This window comes from Castor canadensis, chromosome 8, assembly GCF_047511655.1.
Source record: "Castor canadensis chromosome 8, mCasCan1.hap1v2, whole genome shotgun sequence".
NCBI classification, from domain to species: Eukaryota; Metazoa; Chordata; class Mammalia; order Rodentia; family Castoridae; genus Castor; species Castor canadensis.
This window is the reverse complement of record NC_133393.1, coordinates 29,451,768-29,472,554: the sequence shown is the minus strand read 5'-3', so window position 1 is coordinate 29,472,554 and position 20,787 is coordinate 29,451,768. Positions and strand designations below refer to the sequence as shown.

The following is a 20,787-nucleotide window of genomic DNA, read 5'->3' as shown; positions in this document are numbered from 1 at the left end:
ATGATGTCTAGAAGCTTCTGAATAGAGTTTTTTGGATATTTAAGGTATAGGATCACGTCACCTGCAAATAGGGATATTTTGACAGTTTCTTTACCTATTTGTATTCCTTTTATTCCTTCTTCTTGCCTAATTGCTCTGGCTAGGAATTCCAGTACTATGTTGAATAGGAGTGGAGATAGTGGGCATCCTTGTCTGGTTCCTGATTTTAGAGGTAATGGTTTCAGTTTTTCTCTGTAAAGTATGATGCTGGCTGTAAGTTTGTCATATATAGCTTTTATAATGTTGAGGCACTTTCCTTCTATTCCTAGTTTTCTTAGAGCTTTTATCATGAAATGGTGTTGGATCTTATCAAAGGCTTTTTCTGCATCTATTGAGATGATCAAGTGGTTTTTGTCTTTGCTTCTGTTAATGTGGTCTATTACGTTTATTGATTTTCTTTTCTTTTTTTTTTTTACGTTTATTGATTTTCATATGTTGTACCACCCCTGCATTCCTGGGATGAAGCCTACTTGGTCATGGTGAATGATCTTTTTGATGTGTTGTTGAATTCAATTTGCCATTATTTTATTGAGGATTTTTGCATCAATGTTTATAAAGGAGATTGGCCTTTAGTTGTCCTTTTTGGAGGTGTCTTTGCCTGATTTTGGGATAAGTGTAATACTAGCTTCATAAAATGTGTTGGGCAGTTTTCCTTCCCTTTCTATTTCTTGGAACATTTTAAGGAGGGTTGGTATCAGTTCTTCTTTAAAGGTCTGATAGAATTCAGCATAGAATCCATCACGTCCTGGACTTTTCTTTTTGGGGAGACTCTAAATTGCTGCTTCCATTTCATTTTGTGTTACAGACCTACTCAGGTGATTAATATCTTCTTGGTCAGTTTTGGATGATCATATATATCTAGAAATCTGTCCATTTCTGTAAGATTTTCAAATTTATTTGAATATAGGTTCTCAAAGTAGTCTCTGATGATTTCCTGGACTTCCATGGTGTTTGTTGTTATCTCCACTTTTGCATTCCTGATTCTACTAATTTGGGTTTTTTCTCTCCTCATTTTAGACAAGTTTGTCAGGAGTCTGTCGATCTTGTTTATTTTTTCAAAGAAACAACTTTTTGTTTCCTTAATTCTTTGTATGGTTCTTTTGGTTTCTATTTCATTGATTTCAGCTCTTATTTTTATTATTTCTCTCCTTCTATTTGTTGAGGTTTTCTTGTTCTTGTTTTTCTAGGAGTTTGAGATGTATCATTAGGTCATTGATTTGGAGTCTTTCAGTTTTTTAAATATATGTACTCATGGTTATAATCTTTCCTCTCAGGACTGCCTTTGCTGTGTCCCGTATGTTCCTGTAGGTTGTGTTTTCATTTTCATTGACTTCCAGGAACTTTTTAATTTCCTCTTTTATTTCATCAAGGACCCATTGTTCATTAAGCAATGAGTTATTCAGTTTCCAGCTGTTTGCATGCTTTTTTGTCTTTACTTTTGTTGTTGAGTTCTAGTTTTATTGCATTGTGATCAGATAGAATGCATAGTATAATTTATATTTTCTTATATTTGCTAAGGCTTGCTTTGTGCCCTAGGATATGATTTATTTTGGAGAAGGTTCCGTGGGCATCTGAGAAGAATGTATATTGTGTAGAAGTTGGATTAAATGTTTTGTAGATATCAACTAGGTCCATTTGATCTATTGTATATTTGAGATCTAGGATTTCTTTATTGATTTTTTGTTTGGAGGACCTATCTATTGATGACAATGGGGTGTTAAAGTCTTCCACGACCACTGTATTGGAGTTAATATCTGCTTTTAGGTCCTTCAAAGTATGTTTGATGAAATTGGGTGCGTTGACCTTGGGTGCATATAGGTTGATAACTGTTATTTCCTTTTGGTCGATTTCCCCTTTTATTAGCATGGAATGTCCTTCTTTATCTCATTTGATCAATGTAGGTTTGAAGTCTACTTTGTCAGAGATAAGTATTGCTACTCCTGCCTGTTTTCTAGGGCCACTGGCTTGGCAAATCTTCTTCCAGCCTTTCACCCTAAGCCTATGCTTATTTCTGCTGGTGAGATGGGTCTCCTGTAAGCAACAAATTGTTGGATCTTCCTTTTTAATCCATTTCATTAAGCGGTGCCTTTTGATGGGTGAATTAAGTCCGTTAACATTAAGCATTAGTACTGATAGGTATGTGGTGATTCCTGTCATTTAGTTGTCTTAATTGTTTGAAGGTTTGATTGTGTGTAACTAAGTTGAGGTTACTCTCTACTTTCTTGCTTTTTCTTATCCTGTAGTTTGGTGCTGCTTGCCTTTTCATGGTTATGTTGGGTTTCACTTTCTGTGTGTAGAATCCCTTGAAGAATTTTTTGTAGTGGTGGCATTGTGATCGCATATTGTTTTAGTTTCTGCTTATCATGGAAGACTTTTATTGCTCCATCTATTTTGAATGATACTTTTGCTGGGTAGAGTATTCTAGGGTTGAAGTTATTTTCATTCAGTGCCTGGAATATCTCACCCCAAGCTCTTCTTGCTTTTAAGGTTGCTGTTGAGAAGTCTGCTGTGATTTTGATGGGTTTACCTTTGTATGTTATTTGTTTTTTCTCTCTTACAGCCTTCAATATTCTTTCTCGGGACTCTATATTTGTTGTTTTAATGATTATATGCTGTCGGGTAGATCTATTTTGGTCTGGTCTGTTTGGTGTTCTGAAGGCCTCTTGCATCTGTATGGGAATAGATTTCTCTAGATTTGGGAAATTTTCCATTATTATTTTGTTGAATATATTATGCATTCCCTTTGCTTGTACCTCTTCTCCTTCTTCAATGCCCATGATTCTCAGGTTTGGTCTTTTGATGGAGACAGTGAGTTCTTGCATTTTCTTTTCACAGGTCTTGAGTTGTTTAACTAATAGTTCTTTGGTTTTTCCTTTAATTACCATTTCATCTTCAAGTTCTGAGATTCTGTCTTCTGTTTGTTCTATTCAGCTGGATTGGAGTTCCATTTTGTTTTGCAATTCTGTTTCATTCTTTTTTCTGAGGTTTTCCATATCCTGGGTGGTTTCCTCTTTAATGTTGTCTATTTTCATCCTGAGTTCATTTATCTCTTTATTGATCATGTTCTTTGTTTCACTTTGGTGTTTATACAGTGCTTCTATTGTTTCTTTTATTTCTTCTTGTGCTTTTTCTAATTCTCTATTTTTGTTGTCTTGGAATTTCTTGAGTGTCTCCAGTACATTTTTGTTGACCATATCCAGTATCATCTCTATAAAATTCTAATTGATTACCTGTAGTATTTCTTCTTTTAGATTATTCTTGTAGGCTTTATTGGGTTCTTTGGCATAGTTTAACTTCATTTTGTTGGAGTCTGGATCTGAGTATCTGTTTTCTTCATTTCCCTCTGGTTCCTGTACTAATTTTTTGGTATGGGGAAAATGGTTTCCCTGTTTTTTCTGTTTTCCTGTCATTGTCTTGGTGTTGTTACTGTCCCTGTACTGTGTGCAATTAAGTATTTTCTAGCTTTTAATAATAACAATGGTAATATTTAGAATGGAAGGGTGAGAGGAGGTGGAAAGCAAGAAGTTAAAGAAAAGGGAAAAACAGACAAGTAGCAAAAAACAAAATAAGGAATCAAACAAGAAAGTTTCAAAGGTATAAACAGGGAGTGTTAGTGTACAAATTGACAGTAAGCTGAACAGGCCTTATAGAGACAGAGGATTGAAAATAAAAAATAAAAAGAATAATGATAAGAATAAAAATAAAAAATAAGTAAATGAAAGTAATATATATATAAATAAAATATAACAAAATGAAAAATAGAAAATAAAAAATAAAAACAATAAAAAAAAACCCTCCAAGTTCAAATGCAATGAAGTTTCAGTCTTAATAATTTTGGTGTCCGTCTCAGTTTCCAATCCTGGAGATGGTGCCTCAAATGTTGTTCTGTAGTTGTCTCATCAAAGGGGATGCATAAAGTAGAACAAAACTGCACAAAAAAAACAAAAACAAAAACAAAAAAACCACACGAAGTGTCCCAAGTTCAAATGCAATACAGTTTCAGTAACTTTCAGCATGCAGGTGTAGTTCGGTTGTATGCATATGTGCCTTGTATGCACATATGAATAATAAAACAATAAAAAAACCCAAAAAACAAACAAACAAAAAAAACCCAAAACAAACAAACAAACAAACAAAAGTTTCAACTATATAAACAGGGCGAGATAGTGTACTAATCAACAGTAAGCTGAGCAGGCATTAGAGAGACAGGGAGAGGATTGAGAAAAAAAAAATGAATAAAATTTAAAAATTAAAAAATAAAAAAATCTCCAAGTTCAAATGCTATAAAATTTCAGTCTTAATAATTTTGGTGTTAGTCTCTTAGCCTGCAATCCTGGAGATGGTGTCTCAGAAGTAGTTCTGTCGTTGTCTCATCAAAGGGGAAAAAAACCAAAAAGAACAAACCAAACCAAACCAAAACAAAAACACCACAAAGTGTCCCAAGTTCAAATGCAACACAGTTTCAGTAAGTTTTCAGCATGCTGGTGTAGTTTGGTTGTTGTCTCATCAAAGGTAGGGAGAAAAAAAGAAGAGGCTTTGGCTCACCTGCTCGCTGCTGTCAGCCTGCTGTATCTGGAGGCTTTATTTATGCAGATCTCAGGGGTGAGCTTAGTACTTACCTGGCCCCACAGGCTATGTTCACTTAGAGTTCTCCTGGGTGGCAACTGCCACTGCTACAAGCTTTCCCCTTTCCAAGCACACTGGGGGAGGTGGCACTACACCAGCTTTCTCAGGCCAGCGTGTTTATTTACAGTTCAAGTGGGAAGTGGGCCTTCCCCTCTCTCCTGTGGAGTTTTCCTCCCACCGCCACTTTTACAAGCTTTCCCGCTCCTGGTTGCTGGGCAGTGCTGCTGCTCCTGCCTTCTCTGTCCTGCTTGTTTATTTACAGTTCTGTGAGGGATTGCCCCTCTCCTCCTCTTCGGCACTCAGGAAACTCTCCCCCCCTTTGCTACATGTCTTTTTTGTTGTTATTGCTTATTATTCAGTTTTTTTTCTTTTTTCCCTGGGTGGGGATTGGTCTGTCCAGTGGGCTATGCTGATCTGGCCCAGGATTGTCTGTGGGAATACCACATACTGCTTATCTCACCTTGTGGTCTGCGTCTTCCCAAGCAGTCTGGGTGCTGGTGTCTGGTGGCAGCGCAGGAGCCCTCCTGGTTTCTCTGTTTAACGTGGAGTAGGAAAGTTATACATGGGCTGGAGGTATGGAGGAGTCAAAGTTTTGCCTCTTCTTGGTGGTTTTTCCTGTGAGGTGTATCTGCAGGATCTCTCCAAGATCTTACTTTAGGAGGCATGCTTTCTGCTTCCTCCCTCTAGCTGCCATCTTGGAATCCCAGCCATATTTTTCTTTTCATCTTTAATTCATTTATCTGTATTTTAATAGTGTCCTTTGTTTCTCTTTGGTGTTTGTTTAAGACATCTCTGAGTTCATTTATTTGTTTCTGTCTTCTCATGTTCTTTATTTCTGGTGTCTTTAAATTTCTTGAGTGCATCTTGTCCATTTTGGTTAACCACATCTAGTTTCTTCTCCATGAATTTCTCAGTGATTTGTTGTGAGATTTCTTCTTTGAGAGTATTTTTGTGGGTATCCCTGGGCTCCTTAGTGACATTTATCATTGTTTTGTTGGGGTTAGGAACTGGGTATCCATTTTCTTCATTTCCCACTGAATCCTGAATTGAATCATTTTTTTGAGGAGAGTGGTTTTCATCTCTTCTTCTTCTACCCATCACCCCATTTGTTGCTGTGCAACTATGTTCTTGATAAACTAGTTGGTGGTTTTAATTGCTTGTTTTCTTTTCCTTGATTTAATTTTTGTGTTGTGACTGTCTTGGTTGTTAGTTAGGTTGGTGTGCTATTTCTGTCCCTGGCCTGGAGGTGTAATTTAGTAATAACTAATTCACAGATTCAATACCCAGCCAGTTGTTTATATACTATATAGAAGTCCCCTTGGTGATACTATCTATAAATGGTGGGAGTTGGTGGGTTAATGCTTGTTAGGCTAGATATAGAAATTTGGGAAATTAGTGAAGGTGGCACTAAAATGGGGGGGAGGAAATGGAGTGAGTGAGTGGGGGAAGAGGTTTGGGGTCTGCTGGGTTTTGTGGCCCTTGTGTGTGTTAGGGTGTATTTCTGTTGTTGTAGTATAGGGTGCTTATGTCAGGAATTGCAGGGGGTTGTGGTTTTGTAAAGTTGGTATAATAGGCTAGTCAGTAGGTGGTGAGTGTGTAAGAGGGAGCATGGTGTGGTGACATCTTGCAGGAGGATGGAAGGGAAAGGTGAAGATGGGGGAGAGAGTGGATGAGAAGGGGCAGAAAGAATAGTTGGGAGGGAGAACACTGGATTGTAGCACAAGAGAAGGAGGAAGAGAGAAGGGGGTAAGAGTAGGGATGAGAAGATAATGATGGTGAAGTTAATAATACAGAAAGAAAAAAAGAAAATGGAAATAAAAATAAAATAAAAAATCCACAATAATCAAACCAAAAAGAAAAAAAAAAAAACCACAATAAAAAACACCAGGTTCAGGAACAATAGAATTTCAGTCTTTGGTTTGAGTTCTGGAGTTACTCCTCCAGCATCCAGTCCTGTTATTGGTGTTCAAGCAGAAGCTCTGATGTGGTCTCACCAGGTGACTGGCTTGTGAATAGTGTTTGGTTCTTCTGTCCACCAGTTTAATTGAAATTGTGAAGTGAGGTAAGTCTTCCAGTTAATGCAGGGAGGTCAAAGCTGTTGTTTTCACCAGCCAGCAGCTATGTTATCCTTCAGCTACATCTCTGTTTGGTCAATTCCTTCCCCAGCAAGGTGGGGCAGTTAGGTTTTGAATGCTGTCCTCTGGCCCAGGAGGTCAGCTCTGTGATCTGCTATCTGCCCTGCTTTGGGAGGTGGCTTGTTGCTCTGCCTCTGCTCTCAGTCTTTTCTGCCTTTCCTGTGTTTATTCACTAAATGTTCAGTGCTGAGAGTTTAGTTTCTTGCCCTGTCCTGGTTCTCTGGGGCAAGTTCAGCATTCCTTTCCCCCTCTCTGCTGTTGGTGTTAGATTACAGTTTCCTGTTTATGTTTTTCAGTTTTGTTGGGGAGCTGTGCTAGTTATGTTCCTGGGGGGTGGGTAGGGGAGTCACATGATGCTCATTTGTTTGTTTTGCTAATTCACACACAAGCAGGTTTGGAGCTGGCATTGGAGGTGAGAAATGGCACCAAATTTTCTCAGTGCAGCAGTGTGGGGAGGCTTTCCAAGGGCTAGGGGTTCAGGATGTCCCAGAGTTTGATTCTGATTGGTGCTCTGTCTTCTTCTTGATGGAGGAAGGAGAAGAGAAGGAAAGAAAAAAAAAGAGGGAGGAATGGTTGGGTTGGGGGATTGTTTTCTTGGGTCCTGACCCACTTTGCTGGATGTGCCATCAGTTGCAGCTGTTATGTGCAATTAAAGGCAGATTTAAGGGTCAGTCTTTGAATTTTTTTTCTGCACCTAATGTGATGGTGGTTATTATTTTGGCTAGAAGCAATCAAAATTCCCAAGTGTAGCTTTGACCTCTCAAGAAGGTTTCTGGAGTTACAGAACTTAGGCTTTCTGCTTCTGTACCCTAGCTGCCATCTTGGATCCCCCAAGATAGTATCTTTGAAAGAAAGCCTTTCTCCTTGTGCTTTCCTATGTATTTCATGACCGTACTTCATGGGTTTTAATGTATTTCAAATTGTTTTAGAGCATGTATTCTAAATTTCCTTAGCACTTTTGGTATCCAAGGACAACAGGCAATTGCCAGCGGATTTCCTTTTGTGGCAGTGGGATAGCTTCTCTCAGTGATCAGCTCTACTTTGTCCTGTAAGACAATCTCACAAAAGGGATATTTCCTGAAACTCTTCTCTACTTTGCTTTTATGTGCACTGTTCCTTGGGGAGCCCCTGCCATATACTTAGTAGGTGCTAAGTAATTTACCTGAGATGATGAGCATTGAAGCCCATCTGAGAGAAGGGAAAGATGGGAAATTGCTGAAGTTCTTTCTTGATTAAAAACTCAGGTTGGAGGAAAAATAAACTACTCATTTTTGGTAACAGAGTCATCTCCAGCATTTTCCCCCATGCAAACAAGTAGCAAAAATCCACACACTAGAGATGGAAGTCTGGTAAGAATCTGTCTTGCCAACATCTGGAAGTCTGAACCAGCTTTAGATTACCTAGTACCAGACATTGTAAAAACAAAAGTATATCTATTAAAAACAAGCCTCGATTAATTTAATGTTCTGATAGGTTATAGTAGTAGGCAAAGAATTACCTAATGTTTATACTTTAGTACCTGCAACAATGAGTTTGGAAAGTAATTTCTGTGCTTCTTAGTGGGCACTCCATTTAGCAACATGAACATCTTTAATGATTAGGACAAAGGGGCTGAGACCAGCATATCCAAATACAACAAATACTTTAATATTTACTAGTGTGGACTCATCATGTGTCAAGATGGCACCTATGTAGAAGAAGGAAATGAAATCTCAATAAATGGAAACAGGTCTTAGAATGAGAGTACTTAGAGTAGCTCTGATTTCTATGCTGAAATTGTTTGAAAACCTGGAGCTATGAGGTGGAGGATATGCTTTTGATGTTTGTACAGATGGAAAGCCACTACCCACTGCTCCAGTTCACAAGACTCTGAAAACTGACAATTAGAAGAGCCATGAGAGAGAGGAAAACCCACCTAACTATTTATCTTAATGGTGGCTTATGACAATACTCAACATACATTCCAACTACAGATCTGTATATGCTAATGACTGCTATAATATAGTGGAGCAAGTTGAAGTTTACCAGGAAATTAAAAATCCCAAAGAAGAAGAGATAGGGAAGAACTTGCCATGCAGTCTGTGGATTGAGCTTTCACCACAGGGTGGTCCTGGGACAGATGATGTTGGCCTGAACTACACTGAGGACTTAGGTGATCAGATGCAAGGCCCTGAGCAGCCCTTCCAAGATAAATCACATTTTACAATTAACATCACCTAGGGAGTTTCCAAAATGAAGATCTGTAGCTATACTTCTGATCCCTGCACTACAAATAATTAGTGTACTTGAAAAAGCTAAGTAGATGAGAATAACATCTATGGGTTTTTTTCCTCAGGACTCATAATAAAAATATATAAATGTCTCACAAATAATGATGCTCACAAGTGATGTATCACATTTATGCTCCCAGTCTTCTACATTGGGGAGGATGAAATTGAAGCTGAATATTTTTTTCCTCACACTTATCCTGTTCTTATTCTACTTTTCCTCTGAAAGCATTCTCCCCCAAACATTAAAAAGCAGTTGCTATCACAGTTAAACTTCCTTTTAAAATTTGTCAAATCTAGTGATTTTCTCAATCAGAAATGCCCCGCCCTGTAAGACAAGCCACCCTGATATCTCATGTTCTGGTTTGTATGACCACTTTTATGTGGTATCCCTTTTTTGTTTAGTCAAAATGAAGATTGAAATATAAATCTGTTCATTTTTCTTCTCTTCTTCTAAGTCTAAATAGCTTCCCATGTCAACCTGAGTTCTTTCTTCTCTGGAGTTTAACATATTCTCTTGTTTACCATAGTTATTTGTGAATTCTTTCCAACATCCCCCAAGTTAGTATCACATCAGCAATTACTATGCAGAAAGAATATGCATAATGTCCCCAGGCTGATCATTTGCCCACCCACTACTCTTCATAGCTAAATGCTGTCATCAGGCCACAGATCAGCTCAGAATTTGGTTTTATACAATTTCCATGAACCCGCCAAGCTTCATTGCCTGTTATGTGCTTTCATCCTGCCCCTGAAGAGAGAGAACACCTGAGAGATACTGCTTTTGTATCAAGTAACTAAGTTAACTAGCATAACCTCTGCTATTAAATGCTCAAAAACATTAGAAATAAATTATTAGCTTATAGTAAAAAAAATGCACATTATGCCAGTGACCTGTGTGGGTATGCCACATGAACCTGACTAAGACTGGCGGGGAATGAGAAATAAGACACACACAGACATATAGACATAAAACAGAATAGCTGGGGATGGGAGGGCTGCACGTTCCTGATGGGAAATGTGAACAGTTACCTGAGCCAGAGTGTTTATTTTATAGGTCAGTACAAGGAAAAGACTCAGGTAAAAATCAAGCTTTAACAATTCTTGATGCAAGGTAAAAGGAATGAGGTTTGGTGGGCTAATTTTCCTAAAGCTAATGAAGCTTAATTACAACACATCTGTTCTGGAATCATCAAGGCACACAGGACACCTTATCTAAGGTATTGATGAATCTGGCATCAGGGAGTCTCCTAACAGTTCTGGTACTTTATATAGTTTTGCTCAGGGGGCTGGTATGTGGACACAGCAGGTTGTATTCTTCAGGGAGATGTGAGAACAAAGGTCAAGACACCAGGTACTGGAAAAATTATGGTAGAAGAGGCTGTGCAAACTTCTACTATGGAGAGGCTGTGCAAACTCCATTATATCCCAGTCCAAGGTTCATGCCTGGTCTCCAACAACATTAAATACACAGGGATGTGTCAGCTAAATAGTTTGTGGAGATATTTGATTTGATCTATGTTAATTATCAATGTTAAAACTGAATGGCTTGGAAGGTCAGGTGACTTTCAATGACATATTCAGTAGGATTTCAGTGTCTCCTATTTATAGATGAGGCAAACATCCAGGCTTTCACAAATACAGTGAATGACATAGACTTTCCTTAAAGACACTTATAAATTATTTTTAAAATTCAGATATTTGACATATTACTCTGCTCATGATTGTATAATTTTTAAGAGTACACCTCTTATTTCTTTGAGATAGCAATACTAGCTTTTGGAGTAAATAAAATGTCTGTTCTCCTGAAGAGTGTCATAACTGTGCTGGAACAGCTACATATATTTATTCTTGGGGCTATTAGAGAGACACATTTTTATGTATATTTTAATAAAATTTCACAATCTTTTTACTTCCAGCAATTATGAAATTCTTAATTTTCTGAAATCTGAAATTTCTGAATTCCAGAAATTCAGTCTATGTGAAACTAGTCAAGCCTGGGTTTTCTGTAGCAAATGGTATGGAGTGGGTTATGCAGATACCAGATGCTTGCAGTATGTCACAAACTTTATAAATATGAAGTTCAGGATTTGGAAGAATAAGCTTTGCAATCAGTCACTCTGGATTTCAAATCCTGGCTTTCCCAATTCCCACATGCATGACTTTGAACCTATTAGTTGGCTTCTTGAAAAATCCAGTGTTTTCATCTATAAACCAGGCTTAGAACTTTGTATAATAAAGGTGTATTGTGAGGACTAAATGAGCCAGAGAAGGTAGTGCTCATATAAGTGCACAGAAAGTATTAAAGAATCATTTCCTAAAAGCAATTTTTAGTGCTTCACTTCTGTTTTCTCCACTTCTCTGTAATTATATGCTGTGTTACATTTTGTTTCTAGGACTGGAAAAATTTGAAATAAATGAAATTATAATAAAGAAGACAAGTGTGCCCCATCCTGGAAAGACTGAAGACACCAGAAATAAGACACAGAGGTTAAACAAACATTCTCAGTCTTTTCAGGGAAACATGCACAAATCATGTGGAGATACTGCAGAGAATATGTGCTTCCACACACCCAGGCTGAAAGTCCACTGATGCCCAATGTTTCCTTTCCCTTCCTTTCCTTTCCAAAAGGAGGAACTTTGGGTACAGTGCATCAAACACACCAATACACAAGGGCTGCTTTTGGACTAAGAGTCAGAGCTTACTGGATAGTAGAAATGATTGCTCTTCTACCTGGGTCCTTACACCTTCCTTTCCAAAGCCAAAAGTAGCTTCAATCAGCAATCTCAGAAGTACTCACCACTATAGTCTCTTCAGCCTCCTCAGGGTAGGTGTTCTGATAAAACAGAAGCAGCCAGGCCCTATTTATTCTTTTCCAAGTCCCAGTGCTCATGAATAACTCTCACTGTTGTCAGGCTGTTAATGTCATGAATTTTGCTTTACCAAGGGAAAAGGGATCCTTCTGCACATCTATATCCCTGAGCACAACTCTGCTTCTCTACAATTTGCTAGGCCCAGAAATATGCTGAGTCTAATTACAGGAAATGTGCAGTAATGAGAAGGAGGCACTGAAATGATGACTAGCTCCCTGAGGGGTCCAGGCTCCTTAGACTTTGTTACAGTTTTCATTCCATCCCCTTCATTCACCACCAAAGTCAGAAACTAATTTGTAAGCAACATCTCAGAATCCAAAGTGGTCCCTTTCTAAATATTTTCAAAGATTATCAAGTGCAAGAATGAGGAACCATTCTTGGATGTAGTGTCTAGGACACAGTAACAGGTGGACTTATTGGGAGTTGGTGTGATCTGTGTCCTACTCTAGATTCTAGCTGTCTGATTAAGAATTAGTCCATGTACCTCACTGAAATGTTCACTTGTAACATCTGCTCTTCATTATATGTATCTTTTGTTGAAAAGCTCACTGCCAAACAACAGGTCTCTCTCTGAAACTTAAATTCTGCAGTCACTGTCCAGTAAAGCTAAGAGGGATGTATATGGACTTCCCTATTACATAGAACACCAGTTCTATGTCCCTAACACCATTTTCAGAAAGGGTCACTTCCTTTCTTAGGTCCATTAAACAATGAAGGAGATCCAAGGGGAAGGATGCAGATGATTTTCTATTCACCATGAATGACTTGCTTACATAACATTTCTATAGCATTTTTTCATTCATCCTGTCCTCCTCCAGTGGACCTGATGTAAGGATTGCAGTAAAATGAGTGAAAGATGAGAACTAAAGTTTAAGTGACATTACTTTTCTACCCACAAAATGCTTAGGCAGTGACAGGAAATAGGGAAGAGAGGAAGAGTCCTAAAATTGCCCAGAGGAGCTTCCCTGATAGCAGAGCCTGTGGGTTGTCTTGTGCTCTTCAGAATGGCATAACACAGGCTCCTCTGCTGTTGAAGCTTGTGTCTCATGGAAGACTTGGAATCAACCCTGCTTTGCCTGGGGCTATCGAAGAGACTGGTTCCTGACAAACTGTATATTTATTCACTTATTTTGAGTCAATTTATTCTATTCTTTTGAGTCTATCATTGTGGCATTGGAGCTCCTTCCACCCTTAAGTGTGTGTTAGGATGTTGCAACTACATTGTATGCTCTTCGCAGAGCTCTTAGAAAAACATAGTGAAAATCTAGGCATTATTAAATCCATAATAATGACAACAGGTTTAGGAAATTCCTGTTTGTTGCATATGGCAAGATGGACACAAATATTAAGAATGGTTTATACATCTATTGCAAGGAAATACTTCCATTAAATATTTCAAGCTCCCTCAAAATTCACATGTAGCTATGCATATGGTTATGTGTGTGCTCGAATTTATGCACAAGTATATGACATTAGTAAAATCTAAATTGTCGCACACATATATCAACTGATAGTTGTTTCCTTAAAGAAGGTTACATAATTTAGATGAATTATAATTATCTATTTATTCCTCTGTTGACTGTGCTTTTGTTTTCAAGTCTACAAAATTGTTGACAAATTCAAAGTCGTAATATTTTCTCTGAAGGGTTTTATAATTTTACTTCTTAATTTATGTCTTGGATTCATCATGAGTTAATTTTTATACATGAGTAAGATATAGTCTATAATGACATGTCATCTTACACCTGTCAGAATGATTATTATCAACAAGCCAAATCACAAAAATTGTTGAGTATAATGAAAAATGGGAACTTTTATGCATTGTTGGTCTAAGTGTAATTTGTACAGCCATTAAACAAAACAGCATGAAATTTCCTCAGAAAAATTAAAAATAAAAACTACCATGTAATCCAACAATCTCACTTCTAGGTATACATCCAGTAAAACTGAAATCAATATATTGAAGAGGTATCTGTATTTCCATGTTCATTGCAACAATATTTATCATACTAAAGTATAGAAACAAACTGAATGTTGTTGACAGATAATAAATGGGAAGGAAAATGTTACACACACAGGAATATCATTCATTCTTAAAAAGCAGAGAAACTTGCCACTTTTTGGCCGCATGGATGAACGTAGGAAAAGTGTGCTAAATGATATAAGCCAGGGACAGAAAGATAAATACCACACATTATGGTTTGGCTATGGAGTGTCACCACAAAAGGCTCATGTGTTGAAGGCTTGATTCCTAATGCAACAGTGTTCAAAAGTAGGGCTTTTGAGAAAGCATTGAACCAAAAGGACTCTGAATTCATCAATGGATTAAATCCTTGATGTATTCAAAATATGATGGATGATATTAATGGTAGGTGGTAGAATGTAGGAAGTAAGCATATTTGGAGGAAGTATTTTTCTGGTATTTTCTGGAAGGGTTTATCTTGTCCCTGGTCATTTCCTGTTCTGTGTGCTTCCTGGACCCCATGAGTTGGGCAACTTTGCTCTGCCATGCCCTTCTGCCAAGATCATGTTCTGCCACACCACTGGCCTAAAGCAATGGAGGAAACCAGTTATGGACTGAGCCCTCTGAAACTGTGATCCAGAATAAATTCTTCTTCCCTTAAATTCTTTTCCTGGGAATTTTGTCACAGTGAAAAAAAGTGACTGACACCCCACGTGATTTCCCTAGTTCATGGAACCTGAAGAGCTCAAATTCATACAGAGTAGGACAGTGGCTTCTGGGAGCTAGAAAGAGGGGAAAAACAAAGGGGTCTTAGTCAATGAGTATAGTTTTAGTGATAGGATGACTAGTTCTAGAGATCTAATGTGTAGCATGGTCACTATAGCTCATACGTTTTTGCATATTTGAAATTCACTCAGAATGCAGGTTTTAAGTATTCTTATAAATGATATCTACATGAAGTGATGGGTATATTCATTGGCATGTGATAACTATTTCATAAGGAATGCACACATATATCAAAACCTTATATAACCAATATAAAAATTAAGTTTGTTAATTATACCAAGAATAAAATCATAAAAAGTATAAACATCTTATTATGGCCATTTACACACACAGAAAATGAGAAGGAATACTACTTTTTCTTTTTATTATTTTATTATTTTTGCATTTACTTACATGTATATACATTATTTGGGCCACCTCGAGAAGGAATACTATAAAAATATCCCAAAATTCACTTCAAAGTTTCACTAGTGCCATTCATTGTCTGATTTCACCCATGAGACTCCTCCCTCCCTGCTTTTCACAATTCCTTTTTTAAAAGAAATGATTCCATCATCAGGAAGTGCATATACAGTAGCACATCCTCCATATCCCCAAGGTACTTACCACCAAGATATCTCATTGGTTGCCTAGGAGTATATTAATTTTTGGTTGTTTATTAGTAAGGGAAATAGGAACTGCATAAAGGGAAAGGAAATCTGAACATAGGACTCTGATGCAACACTCATCTTCACAGAAACAATGAGTAGTGTATGGAAAGTCAGTATTTTCCAATACCTCCAATAAAGGTATTCCATTGTCACAATATTGCTTTTAGTTAAAATAATGCAGGGACTACTTTTATCTAGTGCTGCACAAGGCAGAATGCTGTTGGCGCTTGTGATGTTGGTTCCAACTGGTTGTGGTGTTCCTTCTCAAACCTCTTCTTTTAATACTTTCCTCCCTCATTATGAGGCCTAAAGGATCCTATTTGGTCATCTCTCTTTAAATAATATTTCATGATTGTGTAAAAGCATCTCACATCCCTTACCAATCCTGTATGATATATATTTTCACTTAATACATTCATTCTCATATTACTTCTATAATTCTTGAAGGAGGAGAAGTGGGCCATAGTGATGCCAGGATCAACAAAGTGTTCTGTTCTCAGAGGCTGACATGAGGGCTTCAATTCTAAAAGGTGTCACTTTAAGTGGTAGGAGGATTTATTTACATATTAAGGCAGCAGTGAGAAAATGTAGGGTTCAGACATTTCCAAGGAAGGAGGATGTGTCTTTACGCACTCAAGAGCAGGGAAGGATGGAGTGGAGATGGGACCTCTGGAGGGTATTATGATTTCTTGAGGTGATAATGGCCTTGTATTTGGAAAATTACCTACTGCAATCTCTAGATCATTTTTTATGCCCTAAAGAGTTTTCCACAGACAATTGCTGATTCTTATGTTTTCTCTGTGCCACACTGACATGAAAACCTAGAAGCATATAATATGCTCTCCTCTTAGTGAGGTATATGAGATCCAGGCTACTTAAGCTACTGCTCAACTAAAACCTACCAACATCTTGGCCTACACTAGGAAGTAGAGGTAAAAATTAGAGAACTCTGTCAACCATTACACTCAGAAATGATATTTGAGGCATCTCTACAGCAGACATTTGATCCCTTAGTCATTTCTGAGTGACAGACACCAGGCCCTACTTTGCCTCTTCAGACTTGGTCTCAGTCTCATAAAATGTCCTCTGGAACCAACAGGGAAAGAATCTTATAGGAAGGATAAGACAGGTACACAGAGACCCTTATTGCTCTGTACAGTGTTCTGAAGGGCAAGGAGATCTGAAAAATATGGAATAATTAAAAGTGGCAGCTGGGACGCTCTGCTCAGTCACAATTTCATATTTCTGATTAGATGCAGGAGCCAGGAGCAAGCAGATTCCAATTGTGCAAGAAGTTGCTAGAGACTATGGGTTAAATAGCAACAATACTGAGAAGGCTTTATATTCTTTTTATAAAGAAATTTTGTATTTTTAGATTCCAATTGTGAGTGAGATTATGCAGTGTTTGTCTTTCTGTGTATGAATTATTTCACTTAATACAATGTCTTCTAAGTCCATCCATGTCTTAAACTATGAACTCAACATAAAGAAATGATAAAAGTTCAAGGTGATGGAGAGTCTGATTACCCTAAGTCCATCACTATCCAACATATGCATAATTAAACCATCACATTACACTTTATAAATATGCCCAAATTTTATGTGTCATTCAAAAAATAAAAATACAAATTTAGAAAGTAATCATGGTGTGACATGATTGTTGCAGATGTACTGGAGAGGGGATAGGGGTTCTTGTGCCTTTCTATAACTTAGATCCTCAAGATCCTCTTGACCGCTAATTTTCCAGAAGATTCAGTTCTTCTGAATCTGAAGGTGAGATTTCTATATCATTATATATCTATGATCTTTGTGTCAACTCAGGGCTTCAGGTAACAACAATTGTTGCCTACGAATAAAATGTTGCATGTTTAGGTAACTTTGAAGTGATTTTGCTTTACAAACAGCAAAATAGAACTAATAATTCTTCCTAAATTACTTACTGAAAAATCATTGAGACAGACATCTTCTCAATACTTTGCTCTCCCTCTGAGCATGCCAACTGTACAGATGTTCATCTCTGTGAATCAGCATGAATGCGCTGAGAGAATGTGCTGATAATTGCATAACCAAGGGTCATAAATTCTCAAATATTTAACATTGTGGAATTATTCTCTAAGGAGAAAGAACATAATCTGTACAATAGAAGAAAAGAAAACAAAGCATTAGTAGGAGAATACTTTCATTTCAGGGGGAGTGTTGTAGAGAAACATGGAGTTCTGAAGGTAGAGAACATGTTGGTGGTGTATGTGGAGATGATAGACCATGTAACCACTGGTTCCGAACATGATACCCTATAACACAGTATCTCTCATGAGAATGAGAAAAATCCATCTTATCATCCAGCTTTCTGGTAGCCACTTTTGCTAACTTGTGATATGTTCTTACTCCTGATATTTTTAATGTATATGGTAAGTTCATGCTTATCAAGGAATTGAGTATTCAAAAGAACAAGGGAAGGATATTCCATGAAGACTCAACTTGAGCTTCCTCCACGCGGAGTCTCTGGGACTGATGGTGATGCCCTGGACCACTGTGAGGAGACTGCTGGTACATATTGAACAGTCTTGGACCACCCTTCCCAGGTAAACAACAATTTTACAGTCTATATCATCAAGGAAGTTTCTCAGCACAAAAGCTGCTACTGCCTTTGGGATTCTTTTGGAAAGAAGCATTATATTTGTAAAAGCCAGGTGGATGAGTATAAGGCGTATAGATTTCTTTTTGGTGCTTACAAATGTGCACATGTAATTCACTAAAACAAAGTGTTTCCCAAAATGCCAAGTACAGTTACAAAGAGGAAGATTGTTCTCTTAATAAGAATCACGAACATGTCTTACTTCATATTCGCAGAAACTTGGATCCAGCAAACATATTTTTGAAGAAACCATTGGTAATCATGATGTGCATCTTCAAAAATATTTCATATATTGTGCTTTTATAAGAGTATAAAGGATAGTCACGATATATGTAATAGTGCAACTTTTCTCCAAGGATTCTTTTTATTTCTCTGTAGCACTCTTTGTGGGTCATTCCATACAGCCTGAAATTTCTTCCTGACCATCACATTAAACAATAAATTTTCTACATAGAGTTTTTAAATTTATAATAACATAATCTACCTACCTTCTTACATCCTTATACATTTATGTTTCAACTCAGAGTAGCTGAATTTAACCCCAAATTCTTCCAACCAGAATTTCCTCCTTTGTTTTTTATTTCATTCTATCATATTCTCATCATTTAATTCCAGAGACCCGGGTTCATGTTTGGTGTGTGTGTCTTCCACATACTCCACACCCCACATAGAGATACTTCTGAAATTCTGTTACTTTAAATCTTTTAATAACTTTCACAGTGTCTCTTGTTTTGTTAACTATTCTTTTCTTACTTACATACTGATGAGTTTAACAATTTCAGGGTTTAAGTTGCTTCAAAGTTTTATATCTTTGATGCCTATAACAATATTTTGGTATTTCTAAACTTCAACTGATTCTATGGTTTTACTGCTTAAAAATTATGTGATTTTTTTTCAGTCCTCAACATTAACTCATACTGCATAGTCTTTTCAAATAGGATACAGCACTTAAAGCTCATTGGCCTGACCCATTCAAGAAGAAGTCTATAGTCTGAAAAAAATCAGATACCCACTGGCAGTAGCTGGGAGGATGCTGTACCAGAACCATGAAATGCTGCCTGAGGGTCTTTAGAAGAGGTTTAAATTCCTAATGAGTGACCACTTTGGACTCCAAGAGAAGCTTATATCAGTTATAGATTTTTTGACATTTATTAAGGTGGATTAGGAGAAATGAATTGTATGCTGTTGTGAGATGGGAGTAGTTTATGAGTAAAGCATGCATAATTTTGACTGCATGAAGCTAAGTTGGTTGGGCTGTCAATGGTTTGAAATGAGAATGTTCAAATAGGGAGTCATGATGGTATTTTAAAGCTGCTGTATAACCTTGGGAGAAGCAATGGTTTCAGTTAGCTTTGTAGCCTGTTTTCTTTTCTTTCCCAATCAGGCTGCATGATCATTCTCAGTCCAAGTTTACTTTCATCCTTCAGGCCTGGATAGGATCTAATCTTTCACATCTAAGAGCTCCAATCTTATTTTTCACCTAGGAATTATGTAAAACAATGGACAGTTTCCAAAGAGTAGAATTAATTGTTTGAACCACTCCATGAGATTTACACATTTTATATACTTGGAATGGATTTCTGTTAGCCTTTCTCTTCTCATTCCTACTTAATATAAAAGAATTGCTTTAGATTTTTGTCCTGAAGGTTTCTGACATCATGATCTGCACAAATCTAGGCTTGAACCCACCTTTGGGACTCAAAAATTAGTTGGGTTCATTCTTTTTCCCCTTTTCAAAAAAGCAATCCTGTCTTAAAGTGACAGGACTCTATAGTTCATCTATATCAAAGAATGGTCCTTCTATCATTAATCATTCTACTCCCATGATGGACCTTTCTAGAGCCTGACACCAAGGAATTTAAATAAATTGGGCAGAGCTGAAATTCAAGGTGAGAATGGAGTCATTTTTCCAGAAGTGAAAGCAGCACCGGGCTGGCCTTGGAGACAAGCCAGGTCACTGGCTTAGTCACTAATATGGCCTTTGTGTTTCTATGTGGCTTTAGAAGAGCATCTGGCACACAAAAGCAGCAAAAGTACTTGTTCCATAAATGAATGAACAGCCCTTAGAAATGTGATTTCCATTCTCTGATTTTGATTAGATAAAAACAGATTAAGAGGGATTAAGTAAATTGTAAAAGATATATACATGTAAATACAAATTGAAAAGTAACAATAACTTCCCTGGTACAATAAGGAGCACTTCTCTCTGCAACTCTGTTAGAATAATTTGTTCAGAAAGTTTTGTGAATTCTTTTTCTGTCACACATTGGTACATATACCTTTCAATAGTAACGCTTAATATTAATGGTCTTAATTCTCCATTTAAAACACAGACTTTTGGGCTGGATTAAAAAAGAAAACCCAACCATTTGCTGCATATGAGAAATGTACCTTACTAGCCAAGTAAATACAGGATTAATATTAAAAGATGAAAAATGATATTCCAAGCAAATGGAACTTGAGATCAAGCAAGAGTGGCTATACTTATATCTGATAAAACAGACTTGAAAGTTGGTCAGAAAGTACTGAAGATTATTCAAGAGATTATAAGAGTTTATATATACAATAAACATATATGCAATAAACATATACACACCAAATTTTGGCACATCAATTTCATAAAACAAACACTACAAGACATAGACTCAAACACAAAATAGTGCATGACTTCAATATCCTACTGTCACAATTAGGAAGATCATCCAGACAAAAATTCAACAAAGAAACTTCACAATTAAATGACAATACAGACCTAATAGACTTAACAGACATCCACAAACCATTCTACCCAACTGCTGCAGAATATACATTC

At 37.2% G+C, this 20,787-nt stretch overlaps 2 pseudogenes; both read right to left on the bottom strand.

The window, feature by feature from the left end:
* Positions 1-8,642: 8,642 nt before the first annotated feature.
* On the bottom strand, positions 8,643-17,371 carry LOC109675048 (putative vomeronasal receptor-like protein 4; annotated as a pseudogene).
* A 52-nt stretch (positions 17,372-17,423) lies between these two features.
* LOC109675051 (vomeronasal type-1 receptor 4-like) lies at positions 17,424-18,170 on the bottom strand (annotated as a pseudogene).
* Between the last annotated feature and the right edge of the window lie 2,617 nt (positions 18,171-20,787).